The sequence below is a fragment of the Cornus florida genome, unplaced genomic scaffold (assembly GCF_030987335.1).
Source record: "Cornus florida cultivar Cherokee Brave unplaced genomic scaffold, ASM3098733v1 CherokeeBrave_3.0.0_Hap2_Chr04, whole genome shotgun sequence".
In the NCBI taxonomy this organism is placed as follows: domain Eukaryota; kingdom Viridiplantae; phylum Streptophyta; class Magnoliopsida; order Cornales; family Cornaceae; genus Cornus; species Cornus florida.
In genome coordinates, this window is record NW_026775574.1 from 35,866,480 (window position 1) to 35,875,886 (window position 9,407).

General features: G+C 35.8%; 1 pseudogene; it reads right to left on the minus strand.

Annotated features, from left to right (window-relative positions):
* Positions 1 to 1,723: 1,723 nt before the first annotated feature.
* On the minus strand, positions 1,724 to 1,822 carry LOC132305929 (small nucleolar RNA R71; annotated as a pseudogene).
* Positions 1,823 to 9,407: the final 7,585 nt, after the last annotated feature.

Below are 9,407 nucleotides of genomic sequence, written 5' to 3' on the forward strand. Positions count from 1 at the left end.
AATGAAATGTATGTATGGGCCAAGTTTCATAATCTAGAGCATATTACAATGTGTAAGGAATGTTATTGTTTATAAATGATCATATTGAATTAAGTGTTCTTATCTAAGATTATTTGTTCTCATGGTTGTGTGGCTAGCATTTTCATGGTGACAATGGAAATAAGATTATGAAATGGTTTTAATGGCATGGTTTATGAGAAATTTGTTAATCCATAGCTTAGGACTTCCTTTTGATGGGTTAATGTTGTCTCTTGACTCCATGTGCTTTTATCATTTGATAATCTCTAGCTTAGTGAGCATATCTAAGGTAACACCATATTTTAGGTAGCTCAAGCATGTGAAGCTTTGATAGATTATTCTTGCCTTGTGATTTAATGAATTTCTTGAAGATATTGTAGTAACCATGTGTTGCTATGTATCATGGTCACATATATGCATTATTTTCCCAAATCAATCATATATTCACCATGTGTAAAGGGTTGGAGTGGATTCACTTCCCTAGTCTTCTATTTCTGAATTCATTTTCTCTAAAGTTCTTGCAAGTTATTGTTTTATGCAATTTAAACCCTTAATTTTAGTGACAAACCAACAAAACTCTACAACCCCCTTTTCAGCATTCTAAAAGTGATTTTAGACACCTTGGTTGCTATAAACTAGCAGTCCCAGTGGTTCGGCTTACCCAACCAATAGCCCTATTTTACAATGATTTGTGCTATTACAAAGGTTAATGTATAATTGACAACCGATCAGTGAGTTTAATCGTGAGGCCGCGTGGAGGCAAGTTTTTCATTTTCTAGATAGATCGTGAGCCTGCGTGAAGGCAATTTAATTTTTCTTGCATATTGTTGAAAGCATGGGTGTATGGGATCAATTTAATTTTTCTTGCATATTGTTGAAAGCATGGGAGTATGGGATCAATGTATATGGAGGATGTTTTTTGATTGATTTGTTGCGGAGGAGAAGTGATTGTTACTTGCTTGTTGCTTGTTTTTGTTTTGTTTGTGCATGCATAGTCGTAGGTTGTTAAATCCTACTCTTGTCCCACTTAATTTGAATCTTGAATCCATTGTTCGTAATTCTAAGGGAAGGGGTAATTTTAGTCATTCCAATTCATCAATGGAAGAATATAATGAGGACCATGTGGAGGACCTTGGTCACATAGACCAACAAGGTATCCTCCACCCTAATGTGCATCTTGACAACATTCAAGTACCATTAGGCATGCCAAGGCCTTTCATTCTACACAACAACAAGGCCAAGTTCCATTGGCAATGCCTTAGCTAATTTTTGCTCCACAACCTCCCATTATTTAAGGCAATCAAGGTGCTTATGTTGCACCACCAGTTATGAATCCTCCTCTTACTTTGCGTGATCATTATGTGCCAAATGAATATAATGCACCTACATGCATTCAATTGCCCCCATTTAGAGCACATCATTATGAAATTAAACCATAAACTATTCAAATGCTTCCTAACTATCATAGACTTCCAAGTAAAGAACCTTACAATCATTTAGATGAGTTTCTTGAAGTATGCTCCACCGTGAAATACACAGACATGTCGGAAGATGTTTTGAGATAAAAATTTTTTCCTTTCACCCTTAAAGATAAGGCAAAATATTGGTTCAACAATCTTAAGCCTTTTTCGATAACTTCTTGGGCGGAAATACAACAAAAGTTCTTGAAAGAGTACTATCTGGTTTCTAAGACCAATGCAATGAGAACCTCAATTAGAAAATTTTCACAAGGGGACGAGGAATTGTTTCATGAGGCATGGGAAAGATTTAATGACTTACTTAGGAAGTGTCCACATCATGACATGCCTAAGTGGCAATTAGTTCAATACTTTTTTACAAGTCTGCCGGATAATCACAAGGGTATGGTAGATGCTTCTATGGGTGGTTCTTATCTTGATAAGCATGAAAATGATGTTTGGCGTCTTTATGAAAACATGAGTGACAATTCAATGCATCTATCCTTGTCTTCCAAAAATGATAGAAATTTGGGTGAAAGGAAGAATATTGGCTTGTATCAAGTTGACAATTCTAATGCTATAGCCGCCGAAGTCAAGTCCCTATCTCAAAGGTTTGATCAATTTTTTATCAACCAAAATTCGGTGAATTAAGTGTCTTCCTCCCCTAATCATGTTCATCATCCATCTAATGAAACATGCATAATTTGTTCTAATGTTTTACATTCGACTTCCAATTGTCCTCATGGACATGTACAAAGTGAGCACCATGAACAAGTGAATGCCACATTTGTTAACCAAGGAAATAATCCCTATGGCACACATTACAATCCCGGGTGGACAAACCATCTAAACTTCTCTTGGAAAAGCCAAGGGGAAGGCTCAAACCCTCCCCAAGGTAGTTTTCAAGGCAAGTATGTTCCGCCCCCAATGCAAGGCCAAGGTTCCCAAGGTTATAGATCATCTTTTCAATCATCACATGGAAATCAACTTTCTAACTCTCATTTTCCTAATCAATCATCTTATTCTCAAGTAAATTCAAGGAGTCCTACTTTTGAGGAAAAAGTGTTGACCGTTTTGGGTACTTTGGAGGCAAATACTCAATTGCTTCATTCTCATTCCCAATCCATTGCCAAGCTAAAAACTTTAGTCGGGTAAATAGCTAGTACTTTGAATGCTAGGGAAAATGCCTTTGAATCCACCAAAGCAACAATTTGTTGTGAAGATGAATTCCTCATCAGAAGGTCACACAATTGAACATGTCAATGTGGTGACAACCTTAAGAAGTGGAAAAATTGTTGATAATCAAGTTAGAGTTTCCAATGAAGAGAGTGAACTGGTGTAACCAAAAGTTAACACCTATCCTATTTCACATTCTATTCCTCCTTCATTGCGTATGCATGAACACTTTGTTGAAAAAGTTTTGAAAGATGATTTGAAAAATTCTTGTGTTGGATGTGATTCTCAAAAATATTTTAAAAAAGATTTTGAGCCAAGAGCTCCATTTCCGGATGCCTTGAAAGGATCCATTTCTCTTGAAAAGCAAAAGACTAAGGACAATGAAATCATTAAAATGTTTAGGCAAGTGAAGATTAATCTTCCTCTCTTAGATGCAATTAACCAAATTCCGGCTTATGCCAAATTCTTGAAAGATCTTTGCACCCAAAAAAGGAAGAACAAGAGCCAAGCACCAAAGAAAGTGGTTTTGACCGAGCAAGTAAGCTCTATTTTGCAACACAACACTCTCCTAAAATTCAAAGACCCAGGTTCACCTACTACTCCTTGCATCATTGGTGACCTTGTCATTAATCGGGCTCTTCTTGATTTAGGAGCAAGTGTTAACCTTCTTCCATATTCGGTGTATGTTAAATTGGGCTTAGGAGACTTAAAACCGACGTTGGTAGTTTTGCAACTTGCCAACCGATCCATCAAAAAGGCCCGGGGTATCATTGAGGATATGTTGATTAAAATTGATAAATTCTTCTTCCCGATCGATTTCGTTGTCATTGACACAGAACCGGTTCCAAATCCCAAAAGCCAAATTCCCGTTATCCTTGGCCATCCCTTCTTGGCAACCGCAAATGCCAACATCAATTATAGGACGGGGACAATGAAAATTTCATTTGGCCACATGAAAGTGAAGTTGAATATATTTAATCCAACCCCAAATTCAATAGATAAGCATGAAGATTTGTGTGTTATGGAAAAGTGTCTTGAAAATGACTTAGAAAGAGTTGAGTCTTTGCTTGAAAGTGGAATTTCAAAAGGTCTATCTTCAAACTTGATTTCAAAAGATGTTGTTTTAAAAACAAATGTTGAAAGGGTATGGAAGCCTAAGAGCTTTATTGGCAAAGGACCATCAATCGTCTTTGAATCAAATCCAATAAGTTCTTTAGGGAATAATTTGTTAGGTGGGATTCAAAAGTCCATTCACCCTGCCAAGGAGGGGATGCACAATAAGATTTTTGATCCGACCTAAAAGAGCCTAACGTCTTGCTAGAGAAGTTAAAGACTAGTGCATTCCGTAGGGTTTGACAACCCTATTCCTCCCTTATTTCTATTTTTATATGTTTCTGTGTCGTCTAGATATGAGTTAAATTGAAAAATCTAGCTTACGGGCCAATTCCTGCATTTTGAGTACTGCCAGTAAGGTTTCGATCGATCGAACTCAAGTTCGATGGATCGAAGTCCCACTTCGATCGATCGAATCACCTATGTTGAGGACTTTTGAAATTCCATTTCGATCCATCAAAGTTAAGTTCAATCGATTGAAATCTATTCCTGATCGATCGAAGTTGAGGGTTCAATCGATCGAAATCCTTCAATCGTTCCAAAATTCGTCAGTTGAAATTTTTCGGAAAACTCTTTGACCCTTCAGTTTTCTTTTCATTTTATTATTTTTTTTCCCTATTTATTTTTTTTCTTTTTCTTTATTTTTCTTCTTTTTCTCCCCTCCTTTTCTTTTCCCTTTATTTTTCTATTTTTCTTTTTCTCCCTTCCTATTCATCGTCTCCCTCATAGAAACCCTAACTCTCTCTCTCTCTCACCGAATCATCCTCTCTCTCAAAATCTCTCAATCCATCTCTCACTCTCTCTTACTCCCCCTCAATCTCACATAACCACCACCCCACCTCTTTCTTTTCAACCGACGGGAACCAAAGGAGACCCAAGCGAACCACCGCCGCACCTCCATTAACGGCGGCAAGAAGCTTTTGGCCACAGCCAAGCTTCTCCTCTTCCACTTTCTCCATTTCACTCTATCTCCTCTATTTTCATCATCTCCTGCCGATTTAGGCCAAGGAGATGCCGAAACAAGCTCCAGCGAGTTCTGAAATTCCGGCGAGTCTCCGTTCATCTTTTCCGACGCCGGCAAGGTTGAAAAATCCCCATTTTCGCCCAAACCTCTTAGTTTCACTCTCTTATTTTCTTTCTTGAGTTAGGTAATCTCCAATTCTTTTCTTTTATTTTTATCTTTTATTTTGTTCTTGTTAATTTTATTTTGATTTCATTTTATTTTGTTTTTATTGATATTTTGCTAATTTGTGTATATACCCTTTGATATAAAAATGGAAAGCAAAATAAAAAACTGAAAAGAAGTGAAAACAAATAAAAATGAAAATAAAATAATAAAAATGTTAAAATCAAAAATTTTGTAAACATTTGATTTGGCCTACACTTTGATATGTCTTGCATGGATGATGGATTATGGAGATGATGTTTGTTGATTGTAGTTGTTAGAAGGAGAATGGACAAAAATTGAATTGGTTTTATGCATTGTTGTGGGCAGTGTCTTTTTTTCCATGTTGAATTGCTTCAATGGGATTGATTTGAATGTGAAGTTGATTGATTGTCATGAATGATAAATGCATGATATTTCTTGTGTTTTGAAAATTTTGCGATGTCCATTTTTAAGGGCAAACCATGCCAGATTTTCAAAAGAAATTTGAACTTTGATTTTAAATCCAAAAAGGCATGTGGTTTGATTCTTGGACTTTGAGATGGAATTTGAAAAGAATTTTAAAGTTGATTTTGGATTGAAATGAAAGAAATTTTTAACTTGTTTTTAAAGTTGAGATGCTGACGTTGAATTTGAAATGGCATTGAAAGTTTGAATTGTTGTGAGCATAGTTACATCTTCTCTCATTTGCTTGAATGTGAAATGCATGGATGTGTTTTATGTTGGCTAAATTGTTTATAAGCATGACTTGACTTGATTTTGTGATTGTGATTTTGAAATTGAAAATGCTAAGTTTTGTTTTCAATGCATAAAAAAATGTTTCAAATTGACCTCTTTGACAAGTTTTGATTGGGTTGAGTGCATTATTTTGGTAAAATGATATTTCATTGTTAAAATGCTTTGTGATCACACTTGTTGGGTTTCAAATGATTAAAATGGAAAATTTTGAACTTTGTTGAAAAATTTGAAATTGAGTTGCATGATTTCTTCTAATGTTGTTCATTCATTGCATGATTCTTGTCATGAAGTTTTTCTACAATGCAATTGAATGTCTTGACCCCGAAGTTTTCAAAAATTTTAGGTTTGCCTCAAAAGTGTTGAGAAATTCCAAAGTTGACCAAAATACCCTTGTTTGAGTTCAAGCTTGTTCCATTTGATCTTTTGTATCCATTTGAAAATGCTCAGTGCCTTTGAACTTGTTTGTGCTATAATTCTTGATTCTTGCCATGATAGGGCACAGTTTGATGTCTTTTCACCTTCTTTGTCATGATTTTGATCTTCTTGTGCTTAATGATTTTGAAACTTGTCAAATGTGATTTCTTTTGAATAATTGTGTGCCCCTTGGAATAATTGCAACTTGTTGCTTGAATATACACCATTCTGCACACACTTGTATCACATTGACAGTTCTTGAGATTTTCTGTGCATCCTTTGAGCTTATATTTTGGAATTGATTTCTGACTAAGTTTGGGGGTGTGTTATGGATTCTTGGAAGTTTAAAATGCATGATATGGATGTTGTTTCTGTTATTTGGCCTTAGTATCAATTCTTGAGCTTAATTTAAATTTTGAAATGCAAATTTGAACCAAGTTTGGGAATATGTTTGCTTAATCTTTTTATTTATCTGTTGAATGACATTTACTTGTGATCTATTCTTCACGACCGAGGTTCTTTCCAGTCCAGATTCTGACTTCCAGATGGTAAGCTTCTTGTATTCTTAATATTTAACCATTCACTACTTCATTTCAGCATTAGAGGGAGTCACAAATTCTAAGTGATCATAGGACCCTAATTTTGTTGCATTGCAGTGCAGGATATTTCTTTGTCTGGAGTTGTTCTTCTTTGTGCATCATTCTGATATATGCTATCTATTTGTATACCATGTCCAAGATTCATTTTTTAACTTGCTTATCATAACATACCTTGGATCGTAGTGTCTTGCAACCGTGCATTTCGCTTAGTCTTTATTACATGACTTGCATGTTTCTTGAGTCCTAGGTTGACAGCTGCCATGCCTATATACTTCATGTTATCCTGCTTACTGTATTTCGTCTTCGCTATTGCACTTGTAGACCTTCTTGCTAAGAATTGATACGATGTCATTCTATATTCTACTTTTCTTCTCATTGCAGCATTTACTTGAGTTTTAGGTTTATGAATGCACGTTGCATCCTTTATGCACATCACAACCTAAGCTTGTCCTGTTGATCATATTTCTGCTTAACATGTTCCATATGTAACTTTTCTGCCCTCTATGCCATCACTGCTTTATGGCCATTACTGATTGTGTTTTGACCTATCATGTCTTGTTGAAGCATGTTGAATGCTAATTCTGAAGTTTTCTTATTCATTTCTTGCACAAGCATGACCCTATTCATATATTTTATCTGTTTTTACTTGATTCAGATATGCTTTGTGTTTTCTTATCAGTTGCTTACCTTATCCTTAACCTATACACTGATTTATCCTTGTGGTTTTGCAGATGCGGCATAGAAGAAAGACTCTTGCTAGGAAGCGAGTTCACTGAGTTCCACAGCCTCCATCTCCAGTTCCAGAGTCTTCTTCTTCTTCATCTTTGGCCTCAGTCCAATCTGAGACACACTCTATAGACGCTAAGCATGCCATTATTCGCGAGGTTCCCGCTAAGTCTTACGCCATTAAGGCACGGGAGATCGAGTACAGGCTCGATACAGCTACATTTGCTACCATAGACCAGACCAAGTGGTCTTATGAGGAGCTTGTGAGGCGGGGAAGTACTGTTATTATGACCCCAGTAGACACAGTCATCTACCCCCGGTTGGTTGCTCTCTTCTACCAGCACCTCCAGGTGTGTAATGACCCGGCCATTTTCCTTCCTTTCCTTTTCTCAGATTTTCACGGATATTTTTTTTCCGTTGATCTTTTCCTTTCTAAGTTCAGTTTCTCATCACTTAGTGTCATCTTGAGTGTTCGGGGATGGTTTCCGAGACTCTTTTCCTTGGATTGACAACTTCCTTTGAGAACCGAGTCATTTTCATATTTTCACTTTTGTGACACTATTCACTTTCGTCTTTTTCTCGGTTGTCACTTTGTTGGCATAACCTCACTTTTTGTGTTCAGATTCGATTCTGGTTTTGCATGCATCCACGATATTTAAATTCCATACTATGTGTATTTTCACTTTTGTAGAAAAGCATGCTAAGTGCTTACTTTTCTTGTAAAGGGAATAGATACATGACCATTTTGTAATTTTCCAAACTTTAGGGGTTTTGTGTAATTACTGTAAAGTAATTATTTTTCGTCTTAGGGACCATTTTGTAATTTAATTTGGAAGATATTTTCAAAAAGGATTTTTTTGCAATTTTTAGAAAATGTGACAAGTGTCACACTCTCATTGGTCCACCTGTTGACATGTGTGTGGAAACACTTTGAGGCCTTGGATGAGGACACGTGGAGGGTGGAGATTTAACCACTTGTTGGCTTGGATGGTTGACAAGTGTAGGCTTGAGATTTAGCCTAGAATGGAGCCTTGGATTTGTGAAAAGTGTAGGCTCACAATTTGATCTTGCATTAGTGTGTGTGTGAGCACATAGTGAGTGGAGGATCTCTATCCCCTCCACTCACATTTCATCTTCATCATTTTTTATTTCCTCCCTCTTTTGTAAAGAAAACCCTAGCCTCCATGGATCGAGCCTAAAGCCTTAAGCTTTGACCTTGATTTTTGAGAGCCTTCCATTGATTTCTAAGCTTGAACTTGGGAATACATTTTGTTCCCCTCATCTTCCTCTTCATAACCCTAGAAGGGTTTGCCATTTTGTGTTGATTTTGCCTTGGATTCTAGAGAGACACTTCTCTAGTGAGGTAGGGAATGTTATAGGGTTATATGTTTGTTGTCTTGCATGTTTTTTATGCTTAAACAACTTATATGCATGTAGTGTATTAATTTGAGAAATTATGATTAATGGTAGTTTGCTTATAACTCATTTTAGACTTGGTAAATGGCATGGCCATGAGTTGATCTTTGATATATATTAATTTGGGTTGATTTAGATGAGTTTTCAAATCTAGAGATTAAATAGATTTAATTTGGTTTAAATTCTAGTAAATTGTGTTTTGCTTGTAATCCATCTTAGACTAGATATATGGTATGACCATGACTTAGTGCTTGATATAAATTAATTTGAGATCATTTGGACAACTTTTGAAATCTAGAGATTTAATTGATTTAAATTAATTAAATTCTATTTGATGATATCTTGCTTATCTTGCACTTTTGATTTGATATATGTAAAGACCATGATATGTTACTTAACATATATTAATTTGAGGTTATTTGAAATCTAGAGAATTTAATCACCTTGTTTAATTAAATTCTATCTAATGGCTCCATGGATCTATTGGTATTTTAGAAGTTGTTTCTATATTCAAATCATGGACTTGAACTTGTTTTGTATTCACTTGGTATTGGACAACTTTGTTGTTATATTTATATTCATGAG